The sequence below is a fragment of the Trematomus bernacchii genome, unplaced genomic scaffold, assembly GCF_902827165.1.
Source record: "Trematomus bernacchii unplaced genomic scaffold, fTreBer1.1, whole genome shotgun sequence".
NCBI lineage: Eukaryota > Metazoa > Chordata > Actinopteri > Perciformes > Nototheniidae > Trematomus > Trematomus bernacchii.
In genome coordinates, this window is record NW_022987686.1 from 1,968,293 (window position 1) to 1,988,598 (window position 20,306).

The window sequence follows — 20,306 nt, forward strand, 5'->3', positions numbered from 1 at the left end:
TCTTCTAATCTGATATTGTGATCTTGAGATAGTCTTATTGATTGGAATGCTAAGGTAAGCTGTTGCTCAGAGACTCCATGTTTGTACAATTAAGTTATAAAGGGAAAAAACATCCATGCTCAGGATGAGTACAGCGCTGTCAACGCTGCCAGGATATCTTTATGTGTTTGAAAAGTCAAAATATTGCGTTTTCTTCTGGAAAATCTCAATATTTTCTTCCGCAGTGTAAGGTGGGAGTTTTCAGATGTGCTGCTGTATTTGCAGCGTGGAACTTATATGATCATTTAAAGCAAATAAAAAGGGAGAAAATATAATATTTCCTATCATGAAAACACTATTTATTTATTTTACTGGGCCTAAAAGTTACCCTTAGATTGTTGAGCAGCATACAACAAATAAAAATAAATCTCTTGGCATTATTAATTTTCAAAAAACCTTGCTCATAGAGTCCAGTTTTTACCAGAAGTACCTACTACTGAAAATAATAGTCTCTATCAACACTGTGAAAAGTGTATTTTGCTGGAACAACCTCTATCCTCATTGGACTATCCCCCTCCTCAAAAATCCCAATGTAACCCCAGCAGTAACCCCAGCTAGATAAACATGTCATGACAACGAGATATGACTTAGCATACAGCGGTGGATTCAGCACCTTGACAATTTGTATTCACTGCCAGTACCATTATACCAGGTCTGAAAAAGATGAGCAGAGCCCCACACATACTCATAACAAATCCAGCCACATGCACGCAAACACATATAGCAGTAACCAGGAGGCAGCCCTAACTGGGCTCTGTATTAATGCTGAGCTGAGGTAGAAGAAGGAACTGTAAAACTCCCCTGCCAGGAAGTGGAAAAAAGATAAACTGTGAGTCTGGATTTTAGGGCTTCCGCAGAATTTGCTTCCCTAATCACACGGGGAGAGTCGATTCCAGAGATGGAGCACACTCTGCCGCCTGCTGACTTCCTCTCATGTCAGTCAGGTAACCAGCAGACTGCAATCTGAGGGCGCACGAGGACTCACAGGAACGAATGAGGTCAGATGATATGTTGCTGTAAGCCTGTGTAATGCCTTCTGTGATAACAGCAGCACTGAAGTCCTATGTCTGGGAGCCCTTGCTATATTTAACAATGCTTGGATTTATGCAACAGGGTCTTGAATTTTTTATGTGGTAGTGAAATGAGAGCATGGGCTAGCGCAAGTGTAGTGTAAGAGTTACAGTCAGACAGTTCCTCATTTAAATGTCTCTGACACAAATAAGTTGTTTTCTCAAGCCAACTCTTAGTATTTTTAGTTGTTTTTAGCTTGTATTAACTGAAACTTGAATAACAATGTTCCCAGCAGAAAGGTTTTCTCACAAAACACTAGAAGTTTTCTTTTTTAAATGCTTATGAATTATAGTGAAGCAATATATTTAATTTTGTTATCATTTTATCACAAGCTTGGGTAATATGAAATATATGTTTCCAAATTAAATAGTGTTTGAATACATTAGTAAACTATGTTCTTGGTGCACGTTATAGTGTTTTTTTGTTGGTTAATGGGGGGGAAATGATTTGTAATAAAGTAAGAAATAGTTTGTTAAACATTACATAGATAGTTTTACAATAATCTAATTATTAATCATTGATAACTCGATCTAAATATTGTTTATAGACGCTTTACAAAGTTTTTATTTACCAGTTCTCCAAATATTTCTGGTGGAAAAGTAACTCTGGACCTCCTTGCATTTATTTCCTTCCCCTTTTTCTTTTTGTCTCTTCTTACGTAAGATTTACTTTCCTCTCCTTTGAGCTCAAAAGGTGCGACTACTGCTCACCGTGTTTATTTACACCACGCCTTGTTTCCCTGCTCGCTGACAGCAGCTGTACAGAGTAAACATCGACGTGTCACCTACCCCACCATTTCCCCATGCGTTTCGCCGTCATAATTATATGTATCAGTTTCTGGGCAGAGAAATAACTACACAGCACACCGAGCTCCTCAGAAAATTGTGACAGAGCTCCCTCCTTCGGGGAGTGCATAGTGTGCCGGGGTTGTGGAAGTTAACGTACAGTACACCGCTGATTTATGAGCAGGGAGATATCTGCTGTGTGGGTGACAGGCCTCAGATGTGTCAGCAGTGCCACGAGTGGACAGGAGCGAGGTGTGTGGTTAAGCAATGTGTGATAGTGTTAGAATCCTTATTCATAGTATGGCTCAGGGAAAACATATCTTTGTGATCCTTTGTTGGATTTTTTCAACTTTAATCAATACTTTCTTTTACCAAAACTACGTATTTTGCATTTCTTTGCTTTTTCTCAACACTGTTTGGGAAGCGCAGTCTTACATGCAGAGTTGGGTGTAACGCGTTACAAAGTAACTGTAATAATATTACTTTTGTCGGTAACGGAGTAGTGTAACGCGTTACTTTTATAATTCAGTAATCACACTACAGTTACTAACATTGCCCCGACACGCGTTACTTCGTTACTTTTATAAAATCAGTCATAATCACACTGACAGACAAGAGGGGTTTCCGCCGCAGGTTTATATGTACGTAATCTGCGCGACTAATCTGCCACATCTCCACGGGCAGTGCTGCATAAACATGGCAGAGTCAGCGATAACTTTCGAGGGGTGGAGGTATGCCCATTATTTTGAGTTCGTCCGAAGAATAGACAGGAATGTGACGGTGAGGTGCAAACTGTGTCCAGGCCAGAAGCTGTTATACACTGCTGCAAACACCACGTCAAACCTCAACAAACACCTGCAAAGAACACATGCTAAGGTGAAGCTAATAGCTAAGGACCGGACCCCCGAACCCAGAGTGAGGATGTTGTGAGTCGCCGCCGCCGACTCCGAAGCAGCACAAATTAGAATTTGGAGGACCGGTAACCAAAGCAGAGATGGACAGGCTTGTAGCATCCTTCATAGTAGAGGTAATGTTGCCCATTTGCACAGTGGAATCACCATCGCATCGTTCAGAGATATACTGCGCAAAATACAGATAGCAGGAGACAGAGGACAGCCATGGTCAGAGCTATCTGGATCAGTCTTATGCGACAATGGAAACTGAACTAAAGAGAACATTTGAAACTTTAGCAGTCTGCGTGATCTGCCTGTAGGGAGGGGCGGGCCGGCCCTGCGAGTAAAGTAACGAGTAAAGTAACGAGTTACTTTATGTAGAGAGTAACGAAGTAGTGTAATATATTACTTTTTTTTAAAGTAATATGTAATATGTAATATATTACTTTTTTTTAGTAACGACCCCATCTCTGCTTACATGTTCTTTAAATCATCTTAAAAATTGTTCACAGGTGTCTATTTCAGAATCGGAATCAAAAACAGGTTTATTGCCAATTAGGTTAACACATACGAGGAATTTGTCTTGGTGTTTTTGGTGTATACATAAACATACAAATAATTAAAACATTGATTAAAAACAATTTTAAGAAAACTATAATAACATAAAACATATAGCAATATTTAGATCGAATATGTTTGAAATATACCCATTTATTTAGAAATAAAATAGGAATAAAATATATATTTAGTACAGTAATGTAAAAGTAAATAGCTTACATTAGCATATCAACAAACTACACCACAGTCACATGACTAGTGTTTGGCATTATGAGGTTAAGTTTTCTCATTTAGCCACATGCACATGCTTTTCTGAGATGCGTTACGCTTTTAAACTCGAGAGGGGAGTATTTACAGATTTATTGCATATCGTAGAAAGAGAAGTAGAGTAGATGGGATCAGGAAGTGCAAAGATACTCACATTTGCCATTGATGAAGCGCTATGCTTGTGCTAAATGCTAACTGAGGCTAAATTGAGTTAGTATTGCAGGTACTACATCATATATATATTCATAATAATGAACTTATGATGGCCCTACAATATTTAAGTCACTAATATATTTAAATGTTTTGAATGCCAACTTTGTGCTAGTGAAGACTTCAGTTTTAGTGAGTTACTTTTCTGTTAGTGTAGAACAGCGGTTTTCAAAGTGTGAGAGCTTCAGGGGGAGGCGCAGCATGAGAAAAAGATAACGAGAAACAGTGAAATCTAGCTAGTTAACTTCAGCTAACTTTATGTGAGCGGCAACATGGATCGATTTTTAGTGAAGTTACCTAAAGTGAGAGAGGAGACAGCGTTTGGCAGAAAATGTCACTTGCACACTTTTGGCTGTCTGTGGAGACAGAGTTCCCCCACCTCGCCAAAAAGGCTGTAAAAGTGCTCATTCCCTTCACCTCCGCCTACCTGTGTGAGTGCGGGTTTTCCACATTGACTTTGATCAAAAGCAAGTACCGGTCAAGCAGGGGCGGATCTACCGGGGTGGCAACTGCCACCCTAACAATAGCCTTGCCACCCCAGCTGCCACCTCAGTTGGCAGCTTTGTTTTGAAATAAAAGTTGTGGCTCATCGGACATTTATGAGAGAAAATCTCTAATGTCCGAGTGCAAGTGAATGCAGCACAAGACGCGAGCCTGTGACGCGGAAATGTGATTGGCTGCGATTTCATTTTAACGGGGGGACGGCGCAAAACGAGAAGCATTCGGACCCAAGTAGACGGAAGGAATTAGGTATTTGCGGTCTACAATGACAGAGAAGAGACTGTCAAGTTTGGCTGCACTCAGCATTGAATCAAAACGCACTAAAGCTTTAGATCTTAATACGTTTGTGAGGCGTTTTGCTGAACAGAATGGTAATCGCTGCATTCAGCTGTTATAAGCATGCCAACTTGATGATCTGCTCACGGATGACTCGATGAGCATAACAAACTGTTAAGATGATGACCTTACGTGTGTAAATATTTTTTTTTCTTTGTGGGGGTCTGCCCCCAAAAAAAAGTTGTAAGTCCTGAGAAAGTACAAACTACACTGCCCAGCCAAAAGAAAGTAACCACTTTGATTGAACTAGGCCAGTAGGTAAGGGCATTCCACTGGATAATAATACCCCTGCATTATAGCAATAATAATAATAATAGCAATAATAATTGGGAGGGGGGGGCGCGGCTGTTCTTATGTTCTCTGAGGGGAGGCTCACCTTCCCACACTTTGAAAACCCCTGGTGTAGAAGATTGGAAGCGACAACAAAATAATAAAATCCCAAAAAATAATAATAATAATAGATGAGACTTGTATAGCGCTTTTCTAAAAACTCATGTCAGTAAATGTGGAAAAACATAATTATCCTACTTTGTAAAGTACTGTACATCGTGACAGGAACATTTTCAGCTTTTTCACTTTCAGCCAGTGAGCCTAAAATAACATTAGGTCCAATGTGCATTCTCTGATATGAAAACAATCAATTTGGTCACAATGAGATCAAAAATAAAAGGGACGTTTGAACAAAGGCAAATGTTCTGTGATAGATTATCCAGCTCAGGAAATGTAAAAGCCTTGGTAGTAGCAGCAAGAAATAGCATCAAGCAGTTTCTTCTGAAGAAAAATAAAAACAAAGCCTGATTTCTCCAACTATGCTGACTGAGTGGAGACAAACTGGAAACCACGACAACTTGAAAAAGCATCAGTATTATCCTTGTTATCCTTTGGTGGCCATGTAAGTGATTGACACGAGCAGACAGCAGAACCACCTCAGTTTGACGGACAGGAAGGCGAAACCACACCAGTTTGTCTCCTGAGGACTCATCTGTATCCCCACCTGAATATATCACACATTGTCATCACCTTCACCTGGTGTGTGTCAAAAAGAAATACATACACAATATGTACAGCGCACAAACGGAGCTCATTTCATGGCAGAGCAGAGGCCCATCTGTGTGGCACAGCCTGCTGCTGCCGGGGTGAGGGGGGGGCCGGATGGATGGCAGGGTGAGGGGCCGTAACGCTCGCATTGTGCTCCATCGAAGGCGGAATTGATTATGTTCACTTGGATGGTTGCATGGCTTCTCGCTGGAGCGCCGGTCTGCATCTGATGGAGCTGTGTGATAGGGATGAGCAGGCACTGAGGAGGTCTGGAGGGAAGGGTGCAGAGGGTGCTGCGGGGACAGATGGGTGCAGATTGATAGATATAAAAGACAGATGAAGTCTACCTTATGGTTTAAGCATCCTTTTTAGCTCAATATAGCAGCAAAAACCTTGCTTTGTTAACATGTTACATGTTACTTGTTAGACGCTTTTATCCAAAGCAACTTTCATACTCAATACTGTGGACAATCCCCACAGGAGCAATTTGGGGTGAAGTGTCTTGCCCAGGGACACAACGACATGCTGACTGCAGTGGGGTTAGAACCTACGTCACCTACGGACAATCCATTACGCCACACGCCTCCTGTATAGTAGTGTTTTGGTTACATAAGCAGAGAATTCAGTCACACTTTCTCTGTGTTGTGATTCTTCTCTATACTTTATTTACATAGCTGGTATGTAGTACAGCTGTTACTGTTGACAACGTGGTATCGGAAGTGTAACGCCCACCCACCAGTTCCCTCTCAGGTTAACGTCGTGAGCTCAGAACCATTGTCGTTGTCGGTACTGTTCTTACTGTTTTGATTGTTAGCTACTAGCTACCCTCTTGGCTATTACCATAATAACAGCTGTGTGAAAGCAATCCCTCATAAACATGCTCTGTAATCCTTGCACAGAACCTGGTCATATTTGACAATTTAAAAATTCTGTAATAATTTCGTAAAATGTGCCCGAAAAATTCAAAATTTCGCGAAAAATGTTCATGTTTAAAATATTTGTATTTCGCTATAGATCTTATTTAATTCTTTATGATTAGCAGATTCAAATGCACGAGTAAACAAATCGACATTTTGTGCAATTACATCTCGAAATCTTAGGGTTTTTTCTTCCTGTGTTTCCATATAACTTTGAATAGACACTGACATTAACACATATTATTATTAATGCAGTGTGAATATGAAATGCACAGTGGTAAATCGAATAAGATTGATTACTGCTCAGCTCAAATTAAAACCTGTTCTTGAAAAACAAGCGATACATTACATTTCTCCTGAGACACTCTGAAAGCATTTTGATTTTAAAGACATGATTTGTACGTTATCTGCTACTAATAGATGAGATATGTTTTACCATAGTGACCTGAAAATAAAAGTATATATCTAGAAACTGAAATGCAAGGTCTTTTTTTATTCAGAATCATACATCAACATTGTTCCCAAAGTTAAATGTTCTATTTGTTAGATTAATTTTAATATGATCCTTTATCAGCGTGTTCCCTAGTCACTTTACTTTATCCCTTTTGCCGCTGCATCGACCCATTTTCCGACAGGGATCATTAAAGTTTCATCTAATCTTAATAAATTGTTAGACTCCTAATAGAAAGATGAGGATTATGGATGGAGAAATGGAGCAATACTCACACGGCGTCTGCAGAGAATCCTCGAGCAGCTCCCCTGTCTACAGGCTGTGAATGAAGAATGGATTTCCATCTCTGACTCAATCCTTTTTGACTGTGTGCTTTTGTGTGGTTTGATTGAAGGTAGCATAGTTTGGGGGGCTGAAAGAAAGAGAAAGCCACCGCTGTGTCGGAGGCTTCTCCCCTCGCTGTGCGATCGTAGAGTGAGGGAAGAGTTTTAATATACATACTGGGAGCAATGAAGACGGGGCACCTTCTTCTTTTCCCTTTTCATTAGTACTTTTATCCATTTGTCAGCCCCTTCCCTAACCTCAGCATGGATGAGAGTTTCCTCTAATATTAAATGCTTTTAGCTGGAGTGCAGAAATGTGTCTCCCCCCTCTGGCAAGGACAGTAAGTACATAGCGGTATCGACACGTGCTTATGACGATATGATATCTCCTTTCTTTTTTACCTAAGGCTTAGTTACTTTTCTATCTGGAGCATCAACTGCATAGTGTTTTCTAGGAAGCTTTTAAAGATTGTGCACCTTCGCTTTTACCTAACTCCCAGATTCTGCTCGATTGCTATAGTCTCTCCCCGCTTTCTCCCCCCTTTAGCTCTGGCTAGTTGACGTAAAACACATCGCCAATGTGGTAGAGTGGGACATTTGCAAGAACGCCATTAAAATACTTGAAATACAGAGAGCTTCCTATGCGGCGAAAGGTGAACTCAAAATGTTGTCAACACATTCAGCGAGGGCTTGAATGAAACTGGGTTCTATTTTATGTAAAAGTCCTCCAATCCAGATCTTAAAGAAAACAATAAATCGCTTTCAACATGCCATACTATCAGAAGCCTAAAACATCTAGCATCGTTTTCGTGTGTCTGACAGAAGGAGGGATGAGACGAACAGCCTTTTAGTGTCCAGAGGAGAGCTGAGTGTGAGGCTTAGGGGGAGACAAAGAGGGTCAGTGTGCGTGACAAAACGCAATGGAGCAGAGCCTGTCTGCTGACAGCGAGGAGATAGCACTCTGACACCTGTGGGATCGTCACCTCTCTTCATGGCATTTCCGTGTGTGTGTGAGACTTCAAACATGTCTGCTTGCTCCTGAAATGCATTAAATGCTTGTCAGGTCGTTGCAAATTGCCTGCAGCGTTTATCATATACAAGCCCCCTGTCGAGCTGCAAAGTGCCATAATTGTTTGGAATACTATTTGTATGTCATGTATTAACTTGTGTGTTTTATCATGTAGAAATAGTGTTGAAGGTAGGAGAAACAATTTCAGAATGTGCCATTGTGATTTGCATTTTTAACCTGATTTGCACCTGATAGTGAAATGCATCGCAATGCAACAACGGGTGCTAACGACCTTAACAACGCATCACTAATGAGCACCACACACTTAATTATTCAACATGTTTATCATCACATAATGATAACATCAAATACAAAAACATAAGTTTGGCTAATATAATATATATCAGATTTTGGCTGAAATAGATTTACTAAAATGTTCAAATTGTTCCAAAACAATACTAGCATATTTATTTTGTTGACCAAGATAAAAACTTAAATGCCAAGACTTTTAGACCTTGCTTTAAAAAAAACAGGATACAGTTGACTTAATATGATGAAAACTATCAAGGACATTTCACACAAGACTTATACTTATTTATAGAATAGAAAATGAACATAATACATTAAGGCTTCTGCTTTATTGCCTCCACCTTCATTCCTTCTGTGTGCTCTGTAAAGTGTGTTTGAAAAATGGCTTTAAATACAAACAGCATGCTTTGATTGCTTTATCCAGTATATACAGTGTACATAGTTACCATCGAAGCACATGTAAAATGTGTTTTCTGTGAACTGTGTGTCTTCCTCCACACATGCAGTTATACTCAAACCTTTCCTCAGCCAGGGAGAGAAACTGAGCCCTCCAAAGTAAATTCTCGGTGTCAGGTGTTAGCCGGGTGCCATAAATCCAGCCAGTCCGGCATGGGTGGGAGGAGAAGGGGAGCCCGGAGGTAATTTGTGGCCAAAAAATGGGGCATTTTTCCTGGCCGCTCATAAACTAAGACGCCAAGCCTGGCACACTAATCCATGGACCGCCGAACTTCCCCCTCTCCGGCTGAAGGGTTGACATCGCCTTCGATCATGTGTAAACCATTACGAAGGAAAGGGCTGTCATTTATTTCCCATGATCCCGTGGGAGGCTGCAGGTGGGCAGGGCAAAGATTTGAAGGCATGATCACACAGAATATGATGACCTTTTTCTCTCGCTCGCCCTCTCTCGGCGTGTGCACACACGTGTGTTAGAGGGAGAGAAGAAGAAGGGCTGTGATTACGCCCAGTGTGTGTGAGATAGTAGCAAAGAGAGAGAGAGAGTTGGGGACGGGGGGGGGGGCAGTTGGAACAGGCAGTGGAAGTCAGTTTTTCTCATGAATCTATAAAACATTCACACACAACAAAGTATTTAATTTACAGCGGCTCAAATGAGAGCCCACCAGTTAACCAAGAGACCCCCTTAACCCTTTGATTGTGTGTGTTTCTGCATGTGTGTGTTCAGCAGTGATGGAATGTCAGTTAGTACTTTTTGGTTATTTACTCTAGTATTTTCACATTATGCTACTTTATACTTTCACATTAATACATTTACTTTATAGGGTTAACTATTTTGTAGATCAAGTTTATTTTTACAAAATCTATCTATCTCTACCCAGAAGTGCAATATTGATATGCATAAATTGTATAACACAATTATATTATATATACATCAAAAATGAGCCATCTAACATCATGAATACTTTTACTCTTGTTACTTTAAGTCAATTAAAACTAATACTTTTGTCATTAAGTTTAATTTCGTATGCGTACGGAGTGCTCTAATCTGTGCAGTGAGCAGTAACACATGTGTATGCATGCAGTTTGCACTTGTGTTTGTACCCGTGTTTAACGCTCAGAATACACACACCCTGTCCGGACGTTGTTTGCATGTAGACGTATGCACCTCTCCGGTCATTGCTATTACCACCTAATAGCTCACTGGCTGTGGATTTATAGTCATGTGCGACTCTGTCTGTGCTGCCCGTCCCTTCATGGATCAATGCATTAAGGCCTTCTGCTTTGAATACCAAACCAGGCTTTGGCTTGCACCTCCAGCGGCGCTGTGCTGAACAGATTGCACATGGTCACTCTCCTCCTACAGAAAGGCCTCTCTACCCCCCCCCCCCCCGAGTGGCCTGAGGAGCTGTGGTTCTATTTAATAGCAGCCCCAGCCTGCAGAGATCCCTCAGTAAGCGGCGCTCCCACATGCAAAATGTATGACTGCAGCGAAACACAAAATAGTTCTGTCTCGCAGATATAGGTTTTCAAATCCCATACTCCTATACCCCAAGATATTGAGCAGCTGTGTGACAGTGGCAGAAGGAGAGAGGGAAAAGATTAAAGTGTTCCTGTCTAGCATGTGTCTATTTTCATCCTGCTCTACAGAGTGTAAGAGTTTCCGTCTTATTACAGTTAGAAGAGGGAGCAGACTGTGTACCCCAGAGAAGGCTCTGGGATTGGGTACAGGTGGAGGCTGGGCCCACTTTTCTGGAGCGATGAAAGCAATGTTCTCTGCTGGAGCTGACTATCTGAGGAAACAATGATTCATAACTCAGTGCTGGAGACGAATGATAACATCTCAATATTACTGGCTGTCTTTTTTACTACTGCTAACAGAGCACGCTGCAACTTTTCTGATAAAACACAGGAAACGGACAAACAAGAGTTACCTTCAAAATCACTTCTGGTTTCTTTGAACCCACAACACTTTAATGGTAGTCTGTAGATAGTCAGATTCAACGGATAAATGACAATGTGTCCTTTAGACATACAAACTTATGATGGGGGCAATTTAAGGGGAAAAAAAGGTTTTGGGTCTCCTAACTTTCATTTTTTTTAATTCTTAAATAATTTCTGTATTTTTTTCCAATGTAAAATTAGGACAAAAAGGTCAATTTCCAAAGAATGCTGAAATATTCATCATCTTTCACTAAATTCCTTTTTTAACCAACATCAGTGCTGATTCTAACTACTAAATATGTATTTGTATTCACAATGTTATAATTTAAAATGCCCTTTGGTTACATAACCCCAATGTTTTTATCTGGAAAAACATCAAAATAAAGTTATCTATACTAAATGCAGCAGCTATAAGCCTTGAGGGGGAATAGCATGATTTGATTCTCAGATTTGCCCCATAGGCCAGATCTGGTGGAAGGAAAGGCTGTAGATTGAAAGCCTGATATAATAGATTGTTTGATAATATACAGTAATGTTTGTGGGATCAAACCGTGTGTTTGAATAGGGACATGTTGGTCCTTTGGGGTCTTTTTGTGTTTTGGCAGTTTATTAAAGACTCTCACACTTGCCAATCTTTTAGCCATTTGCATTAACACAGACAAAATGTTTGAAAAGACCTCAAAAGCCCAAATCATCCCTAGCGAGGCACAAGGGTTAACACAATTATACACACAATACATTCCTGCCAATATTTTCATATTATTTGAATGTCGAATAATGTTTCATCTCCCAACTGTTAAGGGTAGGAGTCAGCTTTCTGTTTGAGCAACACTAATAACTAGCAGAGCACAGCAACGCCAGCTGACTCTTGTAATGTTATTTTCAAATACGTATCTGGCTTGAAACAAGTGTCTTTGAAACTATTTAAACAGCATCCCTAATTAATGCAGTGTAAAGTATATCAGTTTAATGTGAATAATTTAGCCATCATAGCATGCAAACAAATAGGCTGTTTAGGTCCAGCCGACAGCCCATGACTGATTTAATGGTTGTATAGCGAAATAACTGAACCAAAAACACTAACAGCTGACATTTCCTGACAATAATGCCCACTGAAAATGTTGACACATGGTAAATAAAGTTTGAAGGCTACTTGCACCGCCCACACACGCCACTGAATTTAAGGACACTCATTACATGCTTGACCTCTGTTGCGTGTCTTCATTTCTTTCGACACTCATTAATGTGTGTTCTCAAATGTCATTTTGCTCTTCCTCTTATATCGCCGTCCGCAGGAAGAAGTGATGAGACAGACGACGTGGGTGGATGAGCAGGTAATAGCTTGCCGGAGTGTGTGGTGTCTTGTGTTTCGCCGCCGTGCTGCACAATTGATTGGCCTTAATGATATTTCCAAAGGCAGGAAGCTCAAAGGAAACAAAGTTGAAGAAACAAAGCTGTCCAAAGTCCTAATGGACAACTGCAGTTGTATCTGTCAGTAATTATAAAGTAGATGTCTTTTTCTTTTACTGAAAAAACTTCTGACCTTTTAAAAATAGTATTATTTTCTCTATCTCCTTGCTCTTGACAATAGTTGAGTCATACTTGATAAACACTTCTGGGTCTATGTGTCCATAACTGAAGCTTCTTCCTGTGGTTGGTTAGGAAAAGGCATGTCTCGCCTACATCTGATTTGATTTAGGTTTTATATTTTTGGTTAGAAGTTTGTTCGGAGAGTTTCCATTTGGTACACAACAAATCATTTTCTGCCCTTGTGTGGCCAACAAAGAAAAAAAATGTATAACAAGGCCACAATTTCTTTGTATGTGCACACTATTGAATTGTATGACCTGAAATTAAATAATTTTTTAAAGTTCAATACAATATACATTGTTGCATTGCACAGGGCAAGGTCATTATTTCTTTCCGTTGTAAATAGCTATGGATGAAACTTCTTAAGCTGAGTGTTATATACTTGGGGATAAGTTATTAAAGGGGCTCATTTGTAGATTCCGATTTGTATTTTCTGGCCCTGAAATAACTTAGTTGTGTTGCATTAATGGATATTAGCAAGTAAGATACAGCAGTTTCTCATTTGCCTCTGATTTGCTAAACTGAAAAAAATGTTGTCATTTTAATTAGATCTAAAAAGTTAGTTGAATGCTTTGTTTTAGAAATTATAATAAATCTTTGTGTGAAGTTATGTAGAAAACTTTACACCTACACAGAAAAATCAAAGTCTGAAATAAAAGTTAACTTTCCTCAATATAGACCAGTTATGTAACACGGTTATGTATGATTCATTTGTATAGACTTCTTCGGAGAGGTTTCGAAGGTGGATGATAAAATGTAATTGCCAGCCATATTGATATTCACTTTATTAAATATTCTAATGATAACGAGGAAAGCATATGAAAAAGTCTGCACAACTCTGGATATTAATCCGAAGGACTATTATTTTCTGTGCTGCAAGCTCCAGCTCTGCATCATTACATGCTCGAACACACACCTTTGAAAAGTTTTACCCAAATTCTATTAATTATTGCCGTCTGTGACATTCCCTTTTCTATTTTAAATGTATCCAAAAAAAGATCTTCATAGTTTCTGGCAGGCTTCCTAAAATGCCCATTAATCTTAATCTGGAATTATATGAGTCTCGCTTTCCTCCCAGAGTGATAGTTAGTATTTCCACTGGCGGGGAAAATAGCTTTTTAAGATTGCCATGATGTGGCAACAAATCACATTCTGACATCACGGGAAAAGGGGTCAAAATCAATCAGCCGCCCAGTGGCCTTTGACATTCAATAAACGTCAGTGGGTATTTATATGCATCCCTAACCGATGGCTAAAATAACAGGCCGCAGATGACAAAATATGATAACAATTAGACAGGCCTCAGCGTGGGGGGGGGCTCACATCTGCATGGATCACTGGCTGTATCACATTCATGGTGGGAAATGGAAAGAGGGCAGATATAGAGGGAGAGGAAGAGGAGGGAGGGGGTAAGACAGAGAGAGGAATCATCACGTTAATGTGGTCATTTCCCAGAAAGCATCATTCAGCCCACACAAACCCAAATGCCAGCATCTAAATCCATCTTTAATTAGGCCGTCGCTGTGTGGAGAGGACAGAAGGCTGAGGGGACTAACAATATCAGTTGTTTACAATAACATCAACCGCCTTGTTATGGCGAATGTGTGACAGGGTGATAAGGTCACACATGGGACTCCATTACAGCAAGCTGCTTTATCTGGGAACATTGATCCCACAGAGTGAAGCTTAAAGGTATTCCAGTAAACCGTACTTAAACGTCAATTCTTACCTCATTGTTTTGCTTATTCAAAAATGGCAACATGTGGTGAGAATTCTCCTAAAATATGGATAAGAAAAATAAAGCCTATTGCGCATAATTCATTCAGCTTGACATATCGCAGAGTGAGTGGAGACATTTACTGCATTGAGATTAAAAGAGCTCCCCAACAACTAGTGCTGTGTGTGTGTGTGTGTGTGTGTGTGTGTGTGTGTGTGTGTGTGTGTGTGTGTGTGTGTGTGTGTGTGTGTGTGTGTGTGTGTGTGTGTGTGTGTGTGTGTGTGTGTGTGTGTGTGTGTGTGTGTGTGTGTGTGTGTGTGTGTGTGTGTGTGTGTGTGTGTGTGTGTGTGTGTGTGTGTGTGTGTGTGTGTGTGTGTGTGTGTGTGTGTGTGTGTGTGTGTGTGTGGCAGATAATGGCTGTGGCTTGTGTCCAGTATGTCTGACTGCATTCATATTCAGCTTTGCTCACACGCCTGAGCAATGCCCTTCCACAGGTGCGGAAATAACAACCCCACCACTGTCTTAATGGCCAGTCTCTGCACACTCCGCCTGCCTTTCCCCCCCCCCCCCCCTTTCCTTCCCTTTGATTGATTGTTTTAATTTAAAAATAACCTGGGTCATCTATTTATTTTTGGTTTATTTATTTCACTGAAAGGGCTCCTATCGGTCGCTGGCAGGTCGCACGATTCCAATTTCCTAGAGTCGCTTCCCACCAAAAATGCAGAATGAGTCTAATAATGGCCTTTCACTCTATCAGACTCCCCCTCACCCCCACCCCTCCTTCTCCTGACACTCTTTCTTTACCTTTTGCCTCATGCAGTCAGTCAGTCATTGTATTCTTCAGAGCGGGTAGATAGGTCAAATAGACAGACGTTTGGCATTTCATGTGAAGAAATGTGGTGGAGTCCAAAGATTAAGTTGGCCATTCCACTGTCTACATTTGGATATAGGAACATATTCAATTCCTTTCAAATGCAGGATATCATGTCAGTGCTTATTATGAGTCTGGTGGTTTTGTTGATCGTAACGTATATAATATAAACTCAACATTTAACATTTAACAGTTCCCCTCAAATCTACAAAGTTAGCATAAGCTTATCATTTTGGTTTTCATTTTTGATTTTTTAACAGCAAGAAGGCCCACTGTTCACTACCTAGCATCTAAGTCAGACAAAGTTAGCCTTAAACTGGTGATCATAGTGGAGCATTAAGCAGCTAGAGTGCCAATCATTTCCCTATGAAGTTGGAAGAGACCAGAACATAGCAAAAAATGTTAATGTTGTTCAAAACTAGCTTGTGTATGGAGCATTTAGCAGCTAGCTCCAAATGTCCTTGAGGAGTTGCTGAAGGGGATACTCTATTGTACTAAGATACATTCTTCAGGTAGCAGTAAACCCAGCTGTACAGTATACAAATGCTAATGTTGCTCTGTAACCGCTTGATATCTAAGCTGTTTGGTAAAAAGTTAGCCATTTCAACTTAACTGAAGCAGGTGATTATTTACCAGTCCTGTGTTTAGATCATATGTTTAGATCTTGCCTTCTGCTGCCCCCAAGTGGACAAAAAAAACCACCAATGAAGGCTTACAACATATTGCTAACTTTATTCATTATCATCAGAAATCCTTCCTTCATCTCACATTAGGGAACTGTACAATTTTGCAAAGGCACAGTGAATATAAAAGAGAGAAAAACAAGGAGCCTAACATATTGAATAACAGGACACCAAGTTTAATAAAAAATCAAATATGTACAACATTGGAACAAAAAAGCGATGATAGCTTGGTAGCCCTGCTAGCATGAAATTACAGGAATATATTACCTGTCTCTTTTATCCATATACTTTTAAATGTGTCTCACTGCATATACATATAATGTGTAGAAAGTTGTACTTGATAGATTTGTTCTGCCCTCCAATCATGACCCATCCAGCTAAATAGTCTGAGGGACCTTCCAGAATGTAATTTCCAAGAGACGCCCCAAGAGTGCCGGCTAGGTTGTGAGAATTGGTAAACACACCAAACGAGTGTAGTCCCCGAGGCCCTGCAGTGCCTAAGAGAATGGGTAAGTGAGTGTGGATAACACTATCAAACAATGAGACAGCGCAGTCGGCCAGTACGGGACTTAAACTCATTACAGCTCGAAAAGGCTGGGCCCACATGTTGGGTTATAGGTGGCTACTTATCGCTGAGAAAATTTCACTTTCAGTGCTTTCAGCGTTAACTGTAATCCTGTGGTAAAAGCCATTAGGTGCATTCCCTTGAACTGGAAATAGCTTGTATTAGATTGTGATGTTGTTTAGTGCAGCTGTAGAGTTAAATGAAAAACATGATTTACTTTCAGACTACACAGTGCATTTCCAGGCTGCTATTTTTTATTTATCTACCAGATTCATATAACTCTTTAATAACTGATGCAGATGAATGGAAATGGATGAAAGGACATTTTAGAAATAACATCTAAAAAGGAGGGATGTTTAAGCCATGTGTCAAAGGGTCTGCAAGTCAATGTTAGAAAGGTGCTCCTACTGTGTGAATGTTTCTGCTTGCCAAACCATTTTCAATTTCCCCAGGTTCATAGATCACCAACAAAGATTTGAAACCAATCTACAGAGTTCCCACCTGTTAAAAATAGGTCATAACCAATGAACAAACCAAATTAAAGTAAATATTTTAGTAAAGCAGAAATATATCGGCTTTGACAACTTTCAAAAAACTGATATTCTGTCTATTCTATCTATTAAAATGTATGGGCAAATGTATATGTATGCTTAGCTCTTTATTTGCTTCTCTCTTAGCATGGTGCAGTTCTCAAACCCTCCACTAGATGTCAAGGTTCAAGGTTCTTTATTTAGTCATACGAACATAGCTACAGTGTAGTTATGCCGATTAAAATCTTTTGTCACAGGCTTCTCCAACAGTGCAACACAATAACACAGATAAACAGAAAAAATATAGTGCAAGTAAATAGTAATACAAAAGAAAAATAGTTTTAAAAAAGTGAAATAGTGCAATAAGAGTCTACAGTATATGCAAGTCATTGAAATAGGATATATAGGTAAATAGATAAATAATTTTTAAGATGAATATTTTGGATGTTGTTTCAACTGTTCAGTTGTTTAACAGATTTTGCTTCAGCAGTTCAGGTGTTTAACAGTCTTATTGCCTGTGGGATGAAACTGTCCCTGGGTCTGGTGGTTTTAGTCAGGATGCTAACGCCTGCCAGACGGCAGCAGACAGAACAGTTTGTGGCTGGGGTGATGGGGGTCTTTTATAATCCTGAGGGCTTTCTTCCTGAGGCGCTGGGAGTAAAGGTCCTCCATGGATGGCAGCTCCATCCTGGTGATGTTCTGTGCAGTTTTCACCACCCTCTGTAAAGCCTTACGATTGAGGGTGGTGCAGCTGCCGTACCAGGCCGTGATGCAGCCAGTCAGGATACTCTCTATGGTGCACCTGTAGAAGTTGCAGAGTATCCTGGAGTCCATGTTGAACCTCCGTCCATGTCAGGTCCTCAGTGATGTGGACACCGAGGAACCTGAAGCTGCTGACTCTCTCCACCGTAGTCCCATTGATGGCGATGGGGGCGTGTCCCTCTCCCTGCTGCTTCCTGTAATCCACAATCAGCTCCTTGGTTTTGCTGACGTTGAGATGGAGGTTGTTATCCTGGCACCAAGATGTCAGGTTTTCGACCTCCTCTCTGTACGCCGTCTCGTCGCCGTCGGTGATCTGGCCGATGACGGTCGTGTCGTCAGCAAACTTCACGATGGTGTTGGAGCTGTGTGTGGCCACGCAGTCGTGAGTGAACAGGGAGTAGAGGAGAGGGCTGAGCATGCAGCCTTGAGGGGCTCCGGTGTTGAGGATCAGGGTGGAGGATTTGATGTTTCCCACCCGCACTGCCTGGGGTCTGCCCGTCAGGAAGTTCAGGATCCAGTCACAGAGGGCGCTGTTGAGCCCGAGGTCTCTGAGCTTGATGACCAGCTTGGAGGGCACAATAGGTGCGTTCACACCGGAGTACTTTGGTGTACTTTTCCCACAATAGTTCATCAGAACTACGATATATTTGCGTTCACACCAAAAAGCCCCAGGAACTAAAGTAGCTCAACTTAGTTCTTCAGACCCGCTTTTCAGGCCCTGCTAGAGAGCAGGGACTGTTGTGGGAGAAAGTAGTTCGTACGTCTGATTGGCTGTGTGGAATGCAAACCACGCCCGTTTGACTCTGAATATTTTTTTGGAAGCGGCCATTGTATTTCCTCGCTTCGGCAGAAGCTTCTACTGAATGCAGTTTCCGTCGCTCAGCAAAGTTAGCAGACCTGGCAAAGTCATGTCGGGACGACTACGAAGGTAAAATAAAATACATGCACTGCACTGTTTTAATCTGCACAATACTGGTCTTAGATGTACTTTTATTTGCTCAGTAGATCGAGCTAGCCATGCTAGAACTTGCTAACGTTAGGTTTAAGCTGGCTAACAACAGCCATGCCCGCTATGAACACGTTTTGACTTGTGAATAAGTGTGCAATGTTCTGTAATTTGCTTCACTAACTCATGGCACTAATCGTGTGTTTCAGGCGAGGTGTTTCTCTCAGGATTAGAAACTAGTTTTCCCCTCCGGGATAAAACGATAATATAACGTTAGCAATTAGCATGCTAGCTGGACATAATGCTACCTCTGTGGCTAATGCATAGAGGTAAACAATAGATTGTAGTTGCTATAATTTCAAGTAATTTGCAACATTCATTCTATATGTTAATGGTAAAAGCTTAAACAGTTGATTACCTGCATGCCACAAAGACTGATGTTCTAATATTTTTGCACATTTAAGTAGAAATGTAATTGAAATTCTATTTATTTTTTCCTTTTTTTTATTGATTGTTATAATTGTACTCAGCCATGTTATGTTAGATGTCAATCCACTTACACTGTAACTACTCTGGCCTTGAAAGAAGGTTACACATCTAACTGATGTCCACTAATCCCTATAAAACAAAGTTCAAGCATACATTAAGCACAAAACAATAAATAAGGGCACTTTGATATTTATTTTTTATTTGATATTATTTGATCCTATCTTATACTTTACACCTGCATTTTGTACAGGCGATGGACCGCCGTGCCATGGTCAGCAAGGAGAATGAGGACCTGCGTGCCAAGGAGATGCACGACGAACGGCTGCTGCATTCACACAAGGCCCAGGAATCGAGGTGGAGCAACAAAATACCTTTCAGGCTGGGCTTCTGGCAGTGCTAAGCGAGCTGATGAAATCCAACAGGCCTTCAATACAAAAATTAAGAAAAACTTGTCGTCGTTGATAAACTGTACAATGACTTGTTGGGAGGCGTGTGGTGCAGTGGTCTGGTGCGTTGGTGTTCGGATCAGGGGAGCACAGGTTCAAACCCCACTGCAGTCAGGATGTCGTTGTGTCCCTGGGCAAGACACTTCACCCCAAATTGCCTACACCTGGGACAGTTCATTTTGTATTATTGTGATTATATATATATGCCACTTTTATTAATACTGACACCTAATTTTGCACTAAGGTGTGTCTGCTGCTGAGCCTACCTATTATTATATATATATATATATATATATATATATATTGCCACTGTTATTATATTGTTTTGATACTACTGACACTTATTGATCTGCTGCTGATAAATAAAAGAGAACCTACATGCACGGCACTAGCATCATGACTGTCTTTGTTCAAACCAGCAGCAGTGCAGCGGTACACAGACTAACCTGTGTGTGTGTAACGTAGTTCTTCAGATGTGTATGCTTAACATGTATGTATTTATCACAGTAAAGATGGTATACAAAAGCTTTTTAAAGAGCTTTCAACCTCATCCCATTGTCTTTAACACACATTTAACATAATATACTCATATTAATATATATT

At 40.5% G+C, this 20,306-nt stretch overlaps 1 protein-coding gene across 2 annotated transcripts in view; it reads left to right on the forward strand.

Annotated features, from left to right (window-relative positions):
- Nucleotides 1-959: 959 nt before the first annotated feature.
- The window catches only part of LOC117488097, a 38,149-nt gene continuing 18,802 nt past the window's right edge, over nt 960-20,306 (forward strand). The window contains exons 1-2 of one of the 2 annotated variants that reach the window (XM_034136846.1): nt 960-1,037; nt 12,400-12,438. The gene's annotated coding sequence lies outside the window, so the exon portion shown is untranslated. The remainder of the gene's footprint in view (nt 1,038-12,399; nt 12,439-20,306) is intronic. The other variant, XM_034136847.1, reaches the window with a different exon arrangement.